Source organism: Thalassophryne amazonica, chromosome 14, assembly GCF_902500255.1.
Source record: "Thalassophryne amazonica chromosome 14, fThaAma1.1, whole genome shotgun sequence".
In the NCBI taxonomy this organism is placed as follows: Eukaryota; Metazoa; Chordata; class Actinopteri; order Batrachoidiformes; family Batrachoididae; genus Thalassophryne; species Thalassophryne amazonica.
The window spans coordinates 43,012,654-43,027,152 of NC_047116.1; the positions used below are offsets into that span (position 1 = coordinate 43,012,654).

Sequence of the window (14,499 nt, forward strand, 5' to 3'; positions counted from 1 at the left end):
GCTCAGGTAAGACTGTCATTGCTGCTCTTCTTCCCTCTGCATTGCTCAATATCCTGAAGATATGAGTGGGAACAGTTGCTATAGAAACACAAGCAGTACTTTTCCTTAATGGGGTGATGGAGCAGAGGCAGCCAAACGCTGGCTGTCGGGTCTCTGTGGAGACCGTTCCATCCCCAAGCTCGAGGTGAAGAGTCAATGGGTGAGTGAGCAGAGCGCCATGGACTCATGACAGCTGCCTTTGATAAGAGGTGTGAGTTCACCTGAGTTTAACACGTTACAAAGTGTCTGCTAAAATAATTTACCATGGAAACTTTCACAACCTCTTAACAGGAAGAGACCAGGGCTTGAAAAGCTTTGGAGATACAAAGGCTCATTTCAGATGGTCGGAACTGACCAAGAAATGTCAGTTTAAATGAAGTATCCTGGATATTTTTTAAAAATTTAGATTTTAACCAAGCTCATGTGTCATTAATGCACTTGCTTTCAAAACAGAAGGTCCCTGGTTCAAGACCACCAGATATCCATTCTCTCTGTAATGTAGAGTTGCATCAAGAAGGGCATCTGGCATAAAACCTGTGGCAAATTAGCACAGCTCTACTGTGGTGACCCTGAGCAAAAAGGGAGAAGCTGGAAGAAATTATTAAATGTGCCATTATAAATTAAAACACAGTAAAACCTCCAAAGAGGAACTAGATGAGTTAAATTTGCCAAGTGCAAAAAAAAAAAAAAAAAAAATCCTAACCCTCATCAGTACATGTCGTGAAATGTACTAAAATGTACACCTGGGGACCCCACCACAACTTCTTGTTTTTTTGTTTTTTTATTATTATTATTATTGAATTTTTCTTGTGCAAAACAGAGAAAAAAAATGGCAAACAGCTAACCAAGAAGGCAGAAACAAAAATACACAAAAACACATTAAAACCTGCCTATTCCAATTAAGGGTCACAGTAGAGCTGGAGACTATCCTAGTGGTCAATGGACAAGAGGCAGGGGACACATATAGACAAACAGACCAACACATTCACACTCATACCTATATTCATTTTAGAGTCACTGGTTCACCTCATAGTTTTTTTTTCTCTTTTTCAAACATGACATTCCAATACAAAAACTCAATACCTGCTCTGACTCTCTACAGTTGCTCTGATGCAAATTATCTGAATGAAAACTGCTGTAACACTTCAGAAGTTATGAAAATTTGACACAAAGCTCAAAATTTTGCTTTGGAATCTGAAACCAGATATCATATTAAACTGGAGTCCAACCGGACCACATAAGAAAAAATTATTGTAGAGGCCACAGTATTTAATCAAATATGATAATAATATGTGAAACTGAAGAGAACTAGGGCAGAACAGTGGCTTAGTGGTTTGCACTGTTGCCTCACAGCAAGAAGGTCATGAGAGCCATTCCCACCTGTGTCCTTTCTGTGTGGGTTTGCATGTTTTCCCCATGTTTGCGTGGGTTCCTTCTGGGTGCTTCCTCCCACATCCAAAGACATGCAGGTTAGAGGAATTGGAGGCTTTAAATTGACCGTAGGTGTGCACGTGAGTGTACATGTGTTTGTTTGTCTATGTGGGCCCTGCAATAGACTGGCATCAGGGTGTACCCCGCCTTACAACCATGACTGCTGAGATAGATGAGTGAGTGACTGAGTGAGTTAAGACAACTATACAAATGATAATTCCATAATATTTTGGCTGAATAGGTTTTGACAGTTCAGTATATATATATATATATATACACACACACACACACACAGTATAGCTGGGCTTGGACTTTAATTTTTTGTGCCATAAATGAAACAGTGCTATGGGTATTTCATTGCAGTGTTTGTTTGTTTGTTTTGTTTTGTTTGTTTTTTAAAATTTCATCACAATTGTGCATAAGAACATTGATGGTGATGAGTGGGTGTAACGATTTCACACCTTAAAAGACTGATAAATTGATATTGTCCAATGAAGATTTTGCTTCCTGAATGCTTTTGTGTGCATTTTATACACACCAATCTGAAATTTTTTTCAGCTTAATATTGTCTATCTTGATGTCACATTTCTTTAAAAAGAAACTGTTGTCTAGTATGTTCTGCATATGTCAGATCAGGGTCTGCATTGATGCTGCTGCTGACAACGCTGTAACATGGTAGAATCTGCCGTATAGACGGGTTGTCGATGCCAAAACTGGCTCCCCCACTAGAGCTTGGGCTGGTGTGGAGGGTGGCTTGACACCCAGCAGGATGAAAACATCCATCAAAGGGCTGATGAACTTCTTATTAATCAACAACCATCATGCTTTTTATGTTTTTTTTTTCTTTTCTTTTTAAAAATATTTTTATGTATTTGTGAGGGGTCAATGTTAAACATTGTTTCTGTGACCCTGGTTAAGATTCTCACATTAACTTTGATTAGAAGAGACCCCCTGCATAATAAGAATTCTATAATTTTTTCATTGTTTATCTTGTTTATTCTTTTGTTGTTTATCCTGTGTTAAACCCGCAGTGTTATATTTTGGACTATGAGTGGATCCTGTTTCCTGATTGCACCACAAGGTGGCACATTTACCCAGGTAATGTAAGGAAATCATTGCCAACAGCCAACACCTGGCATTGCAAACAGCTTTTGTTTCAATCTGGGAGACAGGTATCGTCCCTACAGACTGGATTCCAGATTTGATTCCTTTCCAATCTGGAAAGGAAAGGGTGATTGGAACAACTACAGGGGTATCACACTGCTCTCTGTGTCAGGGAAGGTGCTTACAAGGATTATTCTTAATAAAATTCAGTTCAAGCTACTTGCTACTCAGTGACTGGAACAGGCTGACTTCACACCCAAGAAGTCAACCACTGACCACATTTTAGCATTGCAACTATTCATAGAATGTAAGTGTGAATATCGGCAGTGCTTTGTTGCAGCCTATGTTAATTTTCGCAAAGCATTTGATGCAGTTGATTGGACTGCTTTCTGAGACATCTTGAGAATTTGTGGGATCCCCACAAAGCTACTGGACATCACAGCCAGACTATATACAGATACTGTGAGTGCCGTGTGCTGCACACAGCACTCACAGTGTGCTTACATGGATTGGGTGTGGGACCGGGTTGTGGAAATCAGTGACTTGGCTGTGTTTTTTGGTGAGGAAAAGTGTACGGACCTTGACTTCACGGACAATACTGTGATCTTTGCAGAGTCAGTGGATACTCTGCAGAAGCTGAGAAGGTGAATGAGGAATCAGAGTCTGGGTGTAAGATTGTCCTGAATCAAAACTGGATTCAGGCTTTTAATGACCTCTTGGAATCAGCCATCAGAAGTATACTGTATCTGTATGTAGTGAAAGAGCTGGACTTGTAGAGACATTCACTTATCTCGGCAGTGACGTACATGTCTCTGGCTCCTCGCCCTTTGGGATCGAGAGGCACCTGGGAAGAGCTGGAGTAGTCACGAGTTCACTGGACTGAAGTGTTTGGTGATGTCCAGGCCCGGCGCCAGAAAAAAAATATTAAGGGGGCGATGAAGTTTATCACAGGGGGCGGGGTCGCCCGGTCGCCCCCCCCCCACACACACACACAAAAAAGTGCGCACCGGAGGGTACCTGCCTCTGAGCGTGCGTAATGAATTGGGTGCGCTCCTAGAAAGCTTGTGTATTTAGGCTACACCGTTGTAAGAGACTGACTAAGAGTAAAGAGTGATGACAGTATTTTATAAATATTATTTGAACGTATAGACCCTCGGTCATGTGATTTCCTGCATACCACAAAACCAAACCAACAACTGATCTGAGAAACGACACGAGACAGTAGATTAACCCCACATAAACCTTTCATGTAGATATACAGTGGTCCCTTGTTTATCCCGGAGTTACGTTCTAAAAATAGCCCGCAATAGGCGAAATCTGTGAAGTAGTCAGCGTTATTTTTTACAATTATTATAGACGTTTTAAGGCTGTAAAACCCCTCACTACACACTATACACTTTTCTCAAACAGGCATTAACATTTTCTCACTTTTCTCTCGTGTGTAAACACTCTCAAAGTTCAAACCTTAGTAGAAAAATAAGACCAACCTGTTTTCAGGCCCAAACATTTGTTTGAGAAATAAAAACAGAACGTTTTCCTATAAATAATTATGATGGCTTTTAGAACTAACAAATTTAATTTTAACGATCAACCTACAAGGGTTAGGGACACATAAGAAATTATTAATAGTGACTGATCAGTATTTCACAGTTCCTCTGATCGCGCCTCTTCGTCCTGGCGCCGCTCCGCTGTCACGCCTTTTTCCACTCACACCTCACTGCAGGTGTCTTTTTCAGAGTGAAGAACACAGTTATGGGTAGTTGTTGGTGCTCTTTTTTCTTCTGGGCGAGAAGATTCTTATAAACAGACACGCAGAACACAATGCGCGTACTCTCCCTTCGCGGTGCCGCAACAGGTGTCCTGTCATCTCGACAGAACACCGGCCTGCTTGATGAGGACAGAGAGCACAATGCGCTGTTAAAAAAAAAAAAGCATGCAGAATTGGACCAAAAAAATCCGCGAAACTGCGAGGCGCTATATTTTCCAGTATTTCGTTTTTTTTCTTTTTTTTTTGATAACTCTCATATCTGAGGGGGCGAGGTTGATGACGTGATGGCGCCGGGTCCAGTGATGCCGATATCTTTGCAAGGGAGCAAAGGTCCAAGTCTTTCGGGTCCTGGTGCTGCCTGTCTTGCTGTATGGGTGTGAGACTTGGATGCTAACCAGTGCCCTAAAGAGAAGACTGGATGTCTTTGGCACTAGGTGTCTTCGAAGTGTCATTGGGTACCGTTGGAATGATTTTGTATCAAACAAGAGGTTTCTAAGAGAGACTAAGATGAGGAGTATCACTTCATGAGGGAGCGTCAGCCTCAACATTTTGTCTGTGTGGCCCATTTGAGAAGACCAAGGGAATGCCCACATTTCACCTGGCTGCAGCATATGCATGGTTATTTTAGAGATGTGTGAATGGACCGGTTGTCTGCATTGGCAGTTGCCATCTATGACCCAATACAGTTCCATGGTGTTGTGGATGTGGCAAAGCACAGCTCCACCGCATTCTCCCAGACTTGACTTGATGTTCTGCATGATCTATGACACACGCACACACACAAAAAATATCATGAAAACCTAACATGGACTAAATCTTGAGGATATTGCATGAGAATGAACGGGATTGTTACTTTCATAGCCTGTTTGCTTGAGAAATCACAACATTAGCAAAATTAGTGTGTAAGTATTAGCTTGGTTAAGTGTTGTAGTTGTTAGGTAGAGGTGCTCTTGTACATCTTACACCAGTTCTTCATATGCCTTCAATCCTGTCATGGTTTGGCCCTCTCTGGGTTCCTGTTATGGTTTTGCGCTCCTTCTGTGATCCTGCCCGGTGATTTTCTGTTTGTTTTCTTTTGCCTTATAGTGAGTGTTGTTTTAGTTTTGTCTCTGCCCTTTATTTACTTTGTCATTCTGCTTTTCTGTTTATTTTCAGTCAATTATTGTACTTTCTGTTTATATGCCATTGCCACATGTAGTTCCGTTCTAGTTTAGTTTTGATCTTTTTTCTTGTTGAACTTTTTTGGCCTCATTTTATTTTCTAGTTTCTGTCACTGAAATCCCTGCTTCTCTGAATTATCTGTTTCTCTTTGCTTAGGTTCACTTTCCTGCACTCTCTTGCACCAGCTTTCACTCTGCTTCTGTTTAATTAGTTTCACTTTCCTGCACTCTCTTGCACCTGCTGGACTCATCTTTTCCACGTCCTCACCTTCACCACACCTGACTCTTATTGATTACCTCGTCTCAGCCCTTTTTGCTCGTTTTCACCATAGTTTTGACTTTGATCTGGTTGCCTTACGGTGTATGACCCTGGTTATGCTTTTTGGACTCTGCTCTGGTCTCTGCCTGCATACTCTGTCTCACACTGTGTTTTTTGAACATTGTTTGTTTCTGACTACGCCTCAGCCCAACGTCTGCCTGTTACCTCTGTATCACTGCCTGCCTACACGTGTACTGCTTTGCCTCCAGATAAAGCCTTTTGATAATTCCCTCATCTCGGCCTGTGGGTCTGCATTCGTGTCCTCTACCTTTTGTGCCACTCGTTCAAGAATCCTGATAAATCCTTGATAGATGATCTATACATGGTTTGTGTTGTACTGTTTAATTTAACATTTGAAAAGATTTTCAAATTGTTTCAGCTGTCACTGTTGTGTTTGCTGTCACAATGTAAATGCAATAAAGACTAAGGTAGTCACGATCTGTTAATATGACAAAAATTACTCACAAATTTGCATAATTTGTTCCTACGCAAATCATCTTGAAGATATGTTGATAATGAGTGAGAAATTATTAAATCCTGTATTTTTCTCTGAAGCGACCCTGTTGTGTGCCTGTTGCTTAATTTTTAAAATAAACCCATTTTGAGAAAATAATGAATAAACGTTGAGCACTTTAACAGTCACATGTCAATGAAAAAAATATGCCTGTCAGTCAAGGCGGTGCATATATTGAGCGCAAATCTGACAGCTATGAATAAAAAGCCTGGATTGAGGTTGTAGCCATTTTGTAAGCATATATTAAGATCAACCAGCTAGAATGTTACCTGTCATCCCCTTAAAATAGGAGTCGGTGAGGCATACAACACAGTGTTATTGAATCGCTGTGGGGAGGTTTTTGGGGCCCTGTTTTGAGGTGGACATGAAATTAAGTAGTGTAGTGGCCACAATTCAGTTTTCAGCATGTCTGAGCACAGTTTGCTATTTAAGCAATAGGAAATCCCAATGCAAAGCCAGGGGCCAGGCTCAAACACACAGGATTTACACTAAAAAAAAAAAAAAAAAAAAAAAAAAAAAAACTGACTCATTGGATGAACTGAATTCAGTTATGAGTATGATTTCGATCTATTAAATATATGTAGCCCCAACTCAAATAAAGCACATCCATCCAACATAATTTAATTTAGTTGGGACTACATACATTTATTATATGGAAATCCTGCCCATAATTGAATTGAGTTCATCCAATGAGTCATTTGTGTGATACTCTCAAAACTGATGTATTGGATGAACTCAATTCAGTTATGAGTACGATTTCGATGTATTAAATATATGTAGCCCCAACTCAAATAAAGCACATCCATCCAACATAATTTAATTTAGTTGGGACTACATATATTTATTAGATGGAAATCTGAGCTCAATTCAATTATGGGCAGAATTTCCATCTATTAAATATACAACCCCTGGCAAAAATTATGGAATCACCGGCCTCGGAGGATGTTCATTCAGTTGTTTAATTTTGTAGACAAAAAGCAGATCACAGACATGACACAAAACTAAAGTCATTTCAAATGACAACTTTCTGGCTTTAAGAAACACTATAAGAAATCAAGAAAAAAAGATTGTGGCAGTCAGTAACGGTTACTTTTTTAGACCAAGCAGAGGAAAAAAATATGGAATCACTCAATTGTGAGGAAAAAATTATGGAATCACCCTATAAATTTTCATCCCCCAAACTAACACCTGCATCAAATCAGATCTACTCGTTGACATTGACCCTATGCCATGACATTGACCCTATGTGTCTTTTTACAAGGAATGTTTTTGCAGTTTTTGCTCTATGGCAAGATGCATTATCATCTTGAAACATCCCCAAACATCCTTTCAATTGTCCAAAATATCAACGTAAACTTGTGCATTTATTGATGATGTAATGACAGCCATCTCCCCAGTGCCTTTACCTGACATGCAGCCCCATATCATCAATGACTGTGGAAATTTACATGTTCTCTTCAGGCAGTCATCATTATAAATCTCATTGGAACGGCACCAAAGAAAAGTTCCAGCATCATCACCTTGCCCAATGCAGATTCGAGATTCATCACTGAATATGACTTTCATCCAGTCATCCACAGTCCACGAATGCTTTTCCTTAGCCCATTGTAACCTTGTTTTTTTTCTGTTTAGGTGTTAATGATGGTTTTCGTTTAGCTTTTCTTTATGTAAATCCCATTTCCTTTAGGCGGTTTCTTACAATTCGGTCACAGACGTTGACTCCAGTTTCCTCCCATTCGTTCGTTTTCGATTTTTGAGACATATTGTTTTAAGTTTTCTGTCTTGACGCTTTGATGTCTTCCTTGGTCTACCAGTATGTTTGCCTTTAACAACCTTCCCATGTTGTTTGTATTTGGTCCAGAGTTTAGACACAGCTGACTGTGAATAACCAACATCTTTTGCAACATTGCATGATGATTTACTCTCTTTTAAGAGTTTGATAATCCTCTCCTTTGTTTCAATTGACATCTCTCGTGTTGGAGCCATGATTCATGTCAGTCCACTTGGTGCAACAGCTCTCCAAGGTGTGTTCACTCCTTTTTAGATGCAGATTAACGAGCAGATCTGATATGATGCAGGTGTTAGTTTTGGGGATGAAACTTTACAGGGTGATTCCATAATTTTTTCCTCAGAATTGAGTGATTCCATATTTTTTTCCTCTGCTTGGTCTAAAAAAGTAACCGTAACTGCCACAATCTTTTTTTCTTGATTTCTTATAGTGTTTCTTAAAGCCAGAAAGTTGCCACATCAACCAAAATACTACCTGCCCTTCACTTTAAACTGGAGTGACGCCAGGTGCCCAGCTCTGTGGTATAGAGGAATCTGGTGCAAATGAAAGGATTCCTGACGCGTTAGGAGATTAATGCCAACCTGGCAGAACACTCAGCAGACAGCAAGCAGCAAAGCTCCCTAAGGGCTCAGTCACACCAGGAAGATCAGTGGTTGAGACCGCAGCGTGACCCAAGTAAGCACAACTGTGTGCAATCACCTTGCTATCATGAATCATTGAAGAGAGCTTCAAATATACGGATCAGGTTGTCGGTAGGGGTCCATACGGGATCACGGTATTATTGAAGTACTGGGATGAAGAGGTATGGTATATATATATATATATCATTGCTGGATGTGGCGAGCAGTTAGTCAGCTGTTTCCTGCAGCAGTTGAGACTACTACTACTAATACTACTACTACTATGTTTAATTAATATTACTTTGTACCAAGGTTTTTAATACAGTTCTGCACTAAGTGGAATTGATGAGCCATATAAAATGTCTAAGCTCAGGCTCTGTTTGGAGTTTTAGCTTTAAAAATCAGGTCAGTTACTGTTCGGGAAGCCATAAATATGAAAATGATGAAGGCTTTTGTGGTTGCTAATCTTATCAAACAAACGTGGGGTGTGATGTCAATTTGGAATTGTGTAAAGGCAAATAAAAGGTGAAAATGTGCAAAAGAAAATACTAATACAACACACATTAAGCAGTATAACCAGAGTACTAAAAAGATGGATTACACAGTATCACCATACTATACTTTATGAATGCATTTCAATAAAAACAATCTAAGCAGTATTAAGCACATGAATGTATCAAGTCCTGGACATCCAAGGTATTGCATTGTACGGTATAGAATTTTGAGAAACAATGTAGAACCCTAGTCTGTGTCCACCTGCAGTTATCAGCACAGTCACACAGCTATAGAACAGCCATAAGACGGAGTCTGATGCTGTGAGTGTGTGAGTGAACGGGACCAAGTTGACAATTGCATGCAATCTGGAAGAAGTAATATGGAGAATGAATGTGAGAAACAGTGCAAATGTGTTGCTGTGTGTTGTTTGTGTGACACACAGCTGGCTGCACGCAGCGTACCACTGTGATGTCTCACCTTAAATTGTGGTCAGGGTGGAAAATTTGCAACATGACTGAGAAATCCATTATTGCATAAATTATTCAGGCTTGAAAGACTTATGGGAGGTGGGGTGTAGTATTTATTACCAGAAATCCTCAGTAGTTTTTAGCATTCCAATAGTTGGTTTGATATTGGACATTAGACATTTGTCACAAAAATAAATAAATAAATCCTGTTCGATTGCAACAAGTGATGAATTTATGTTGGACCAGTTGTGAGATATTCATACAAACACAAGTCATGTGTCACAAGGTCTTAATTTGTTTAAATACATGTACTTCATTCATTAATTTTCTGTTCCCAGTGGTCAGTGGGCTAGAGGTGGAGTGCACCTTGGACAGGCCACCAATCCATTGCAGAGCAGGGGCACCGCCAGGAATTTTGGGCCCCATGAAAACAGATCTTACTGGGACACCCCCCATATTATTTTGTCAGTATTATAATTGTATTAGGGGCTTTTCTGGGCCCCTGTCAATCATGACCCCTAGAATCCTTATCCTTATTGTCCTCTTTTCACCACCCCTGTGACAGAGCCACATATACAGTGGTCCCCCTCATTAGTGGCCCCTCTCAGGAGAGGCCACCACACATATACAGTCACATTTCTACTGCAACAACTGTCTTTCCATTGATTTCACCTCTCAAGAGAGGCCACCCCTCAAATGCGACCAGCAGCCCACTCAAAACAATGAAAATCCACAACAGTAGCCATTCCATGGAAATTCCCAACCGGGTTTTCCCACAGAAGTCACATCAAAACTCTCCCACGAACGTGAGCTTGCGAGATTACTCCAGTAAACAAAAGAACAAAGAAAAATAGCTCCTGTTGGCAAAAAGTATGCAGTAAATTTTGCTGAGTAAAATATACTCTACCGGGATACCATTTGGTCCCGGTCTAAATAGAGTAAAATACACTCTTATCGAGTGAAATCAGCTCTACCGTCATGTCAAGTCAAGTGTTTCTACTCCAGTAAGAATTGATTTTACACTGTGATAGAGTATATTTACCTCTATTTGGACTGGGACCAATAAATTTTACTCTCGGAAAAGAAAACTTTTGACGTTAGATGAAAAGGTGAAAGTCATTCATTCGAATAAGAAAGGAGAAGGTTCCAAAAAGTTAGCTGTTGATTTCAGTGTTGGTAAAATGTGGATCAACAACATTCATACAAACGCTGAAGATGCACTGCAGGAAGAAACTCTTGCATCATGTCCTGATGGTAATGTATGACATTTCCAAGGAAAGTTAAAGAATTTATTTGCTTAACTGCTTTGTGGACTGATCTTATTTTGATTTTCCATCATTTTTTTGTGACTTTAAAGGATACAATTCTTGTGCTGTGATGTTTTGAACTTAGAATGAGTGAAACTCATGGTTTGTCTCTGTAAATCTGTGATGTTTTCCCCCGTACTTCATGCTTGTAGCAATATATTGAGTATGCTGGATTTTATCTCTGGTGTGGCCACTTTTAGTCTGCAGTTCAGCTGGCCTTAATAAAGGAGGACCACTGTTGACAGACAAACACAGTCACCCTCACACCCACAGCTAAGTTAGAGTCACTAATCCATCTAACCTGCATGTCTTTGGAAGTGGGGACAACATGCAAAGACTACATAGAAAGGACCAAAGGGGCAACAATCCCTGAACCTTCTTGCTGTGAGGCAACAGTGCTAACCACTAATCCACCATACCGCTCTATATGTAGAATTATTTATATAATAATTTAAACAATAAAATCCATGATTTTATAGAAACACTGAAATATAAAAACAGCTGTCTGACCCTTTGACTGTAAAACACCTGTGGTGATATTTTTGTAAAAAGGGGCATTTTGTCACATGGAGTACATTTGTTTATGTACCTCACAATTGTTTTGATGTGAAAAGTTGCAAAGGTATTGATCTTTAATTTTTTTTTCTTTTTCACAAAAAGGGGTCTTGTGACACGTGTAATGTATTACTTTTGATTGATCAAAGTTCAGTAGAGTAAAGAAGCAAAATTGATTTTGTTTAAATCATTCTAAATTATTAACAATGAATAACAATACATTTTAAACTATTTAAGACCTTGGGACATGTGACCTGTGTGTGTGTGTGTGTGTGTGTGTGTGTGTGTGTGTGTGTGTGTGTGTGTGTGTGTGTGTGTGTGTGTGTGTGTGTGTGTGTGTGTGTGTGTGTGTGTGTGTGTGTGTGTGTGTGTGAATACAACTGGTCTGAAAAAGTCATCACTTGTTGCAAGCGAAATGGATTTTTATTTTTTCATTTATTTTTATGTGATGGATGTCAAACTTTCTGTATCAAATCAACTTCACTGAGGTGGCCCATTCTGATGTGACAAACAACTGCAGATATCTGGTGATAATTACTTGTCATTACTATGTCAGAGCTGATCCATAAATTATCGTATCGGCATATATACACTGCTCAAAAAATTAAAGAAACACTTTTTAATCACAGTATAGCATCAAGTCAATTCAGCTCCTGGCATATTGATCTGGTCAGTTAAGTAGCAGAGGGGGTTGTTAATCAGTTTCAGCTGCTTTGGTGTTAAAGGAATTAATAACAGGTACACTAGAGGGGCAACAATGAGACAACACTCAAAACAGGAATGGATTTACAGGTGGAGGCCACTGACATGTTTTTTCCTCCTCATCTTTTCTGACTGATGTTTCACTAGTTTTGCATTTGGTTAGGGTCCATATCACTGCTAGTAGTATGGCCCGGTACCTGGACCCTACAGAGGTTGTAGAGGTAGTCCAACTCCTCCAGGATGTTACATCAATATTCGGTACTTTAACGTTTCCCATCATGCACCGTGGTGCCAGCAGAGTTCAGCCATTTCAAAGGAATGTAAACAATGGCTAGCAAGGACGCAGATGGTGTCAATTCAGCGAGTGATTATGACGATGACGACGACGACATGTTCTCTCAAGTTGAGAGGGTTATTTAGAGGAGGTGTAGCACCTGTGATTAACTTCTACTGTGCCCCGATGTTGTCTTGCTGTCCATATTTCATGAGGTGTGTTTACATTGTGCCCTAAACCGGAACTCTGCTGAAATCAACCTCTCACGTGAGTCACGGCACAAGACTAACAACTGCAGAACAGCAAATGTGCCATTGCCAGAAGGTTTGCTGTGTCTCCCAGTACAGTCTCAAGAGCATGGAGGAGATTCTAGGAGACAGGCAGTTACTCTAGGAGAGTTGGACAGGGTCATCCATCAGGAGGACCGGTATCTGCTCCTGTGCGCAAGGAGGAACAGGAAGAGCACTGCCAGAGCTCTACAAAATAAACTTCAACAGGCCACTGATGTGAATGTTTTTTGACTAAACAATCAGAAACAGACTTCATGAGGTTGGCCTGATGTGCTGTAGTGGGCTCTGTGCTCACTGGCCAGCACCGTGGAGCTTGATTGACCATAGAACACCAGAATTGGCAGATCCGCCACTGGTGCCATGTGCTTTACATAGATGAGAGCATGTTCAACCTGAGCAAATGACAGACATGAAATGGTCTGGAGATGCTGTGGAGGGTGTTATGCTGCCTGCAACATCATTCAGCATGACTGCTTTGGTGGTGGGTCAGAGACGGTCTGGGGAGGCACATTCCCGGAAGGACTCACAGACATCTACAGGCTAGACGGCACCGTGACTACTAATTAGGTTTGGGGATGAAATCCCTGGACCCATTGTCAGACCCTACACTGGTGAATGGGTCCTGGGTTTCTCCTGGTGCACGACAATGCTTGGCCTCATGTGGCGAGCGTATGCAGGAAACGACTGAAGGATGAAGGAACTGATACCATTGACTGGCCAGCATGCTTGCCTGACCTAAAGCCAATAGAACACCTCTGGAACATTAAGTTTCAGTGAAGCCGACACCGCCAGGTTACACCTGAGACTCTCCAGATCATCATTTTATATATATATATGTGTGTGTGTGTGTGTGTGTGTGTGTGTGTGTGTGTGTGTGTGTGTGTGTGTGTGTGTGTGTGTGTGTGTGTGTGTGTGTGTGTGTGTGTGTGTGTGTGTGTGTAGGAGCAAGAGAGCGACAGAGAGATGAACCTCCACTGAAAATATAAAAATCACTGTCATGAAATTATGGAGGTAGGGGTGGTGGCCAAGCATTCTCCATATAATGGGCAGTTGCATCAGAAAGTGCATCCAGTGTAAAACTTGTGCCATATCAGCATGCAAACCCACCTCAGTTCTGCTGTGGAGACCCCGACTGAAAAGAAGGGAGAAGCCAAAGGGACTGACTTTTAATGTGGTGATGTTATTGCTTCAATAGAACCGTCAACTCAGGGAGGGAAAAAAAATAAGAAAAAACAAAAAAAACAATTGGACCTTTGCAAATTTGTACGTTTGAAAACAATGTATTATTTCCTCAGGGGTTTTTTTAATGTATTTATGTTGCATAAATGTCCATGTTGGAATGTATGACTTAGTGCTTTTAACCATGTACTTTGCTTTCTCCTCTCTTCTCTTTCTCTCTCCTCACCCCCCCAGGTGCTGATGAATGATAGACTTGATGTGATGGGAGACCTGGCAGGCAGGACAGATCAGAGCAGCTTTTCTGCTACACACTGAACCAACTAGAAGCAACTTAATAGAGCAGACAGGTAGAATCAAATTGTTAGATGTTTTGGAGAAGAAGAAAAAGAAGGGCCTGTATTGTCATTGTACATACATACAACGAAATTTGTCGTCTGCATTTAACTCATCCTAATTGCAGTAAGACACAATCCAACCACTAGAGGC

The 14,499-nt window shown here is 40.6% G+C and overlaps 1 protein-coding gene across 2 annotated transcripts in view; it reads left to right on the forward strand.

Annotated features, from left to right (window-relative positions):
• htr1fa (5-hydroxytryptamine (serotonin) receptor 1Fa) overlaps positions 1-14,499 on the forward strand; it is a 128,784-nt gene that overhangs the window by 99,658 nt on the left and 14,627 nt on the right. For both annotated transcript variants that reach the window (XM_034187242.1, XM_034187243.1), the window contains exon 2: positions 14,248-14,360. The gene's annotated coding sequence lies outside the window, so the exon portion shown is untranslated. The remainder of the gene's footprint in view (positions 1-14,247; positions 14,361-14,499) is intronic.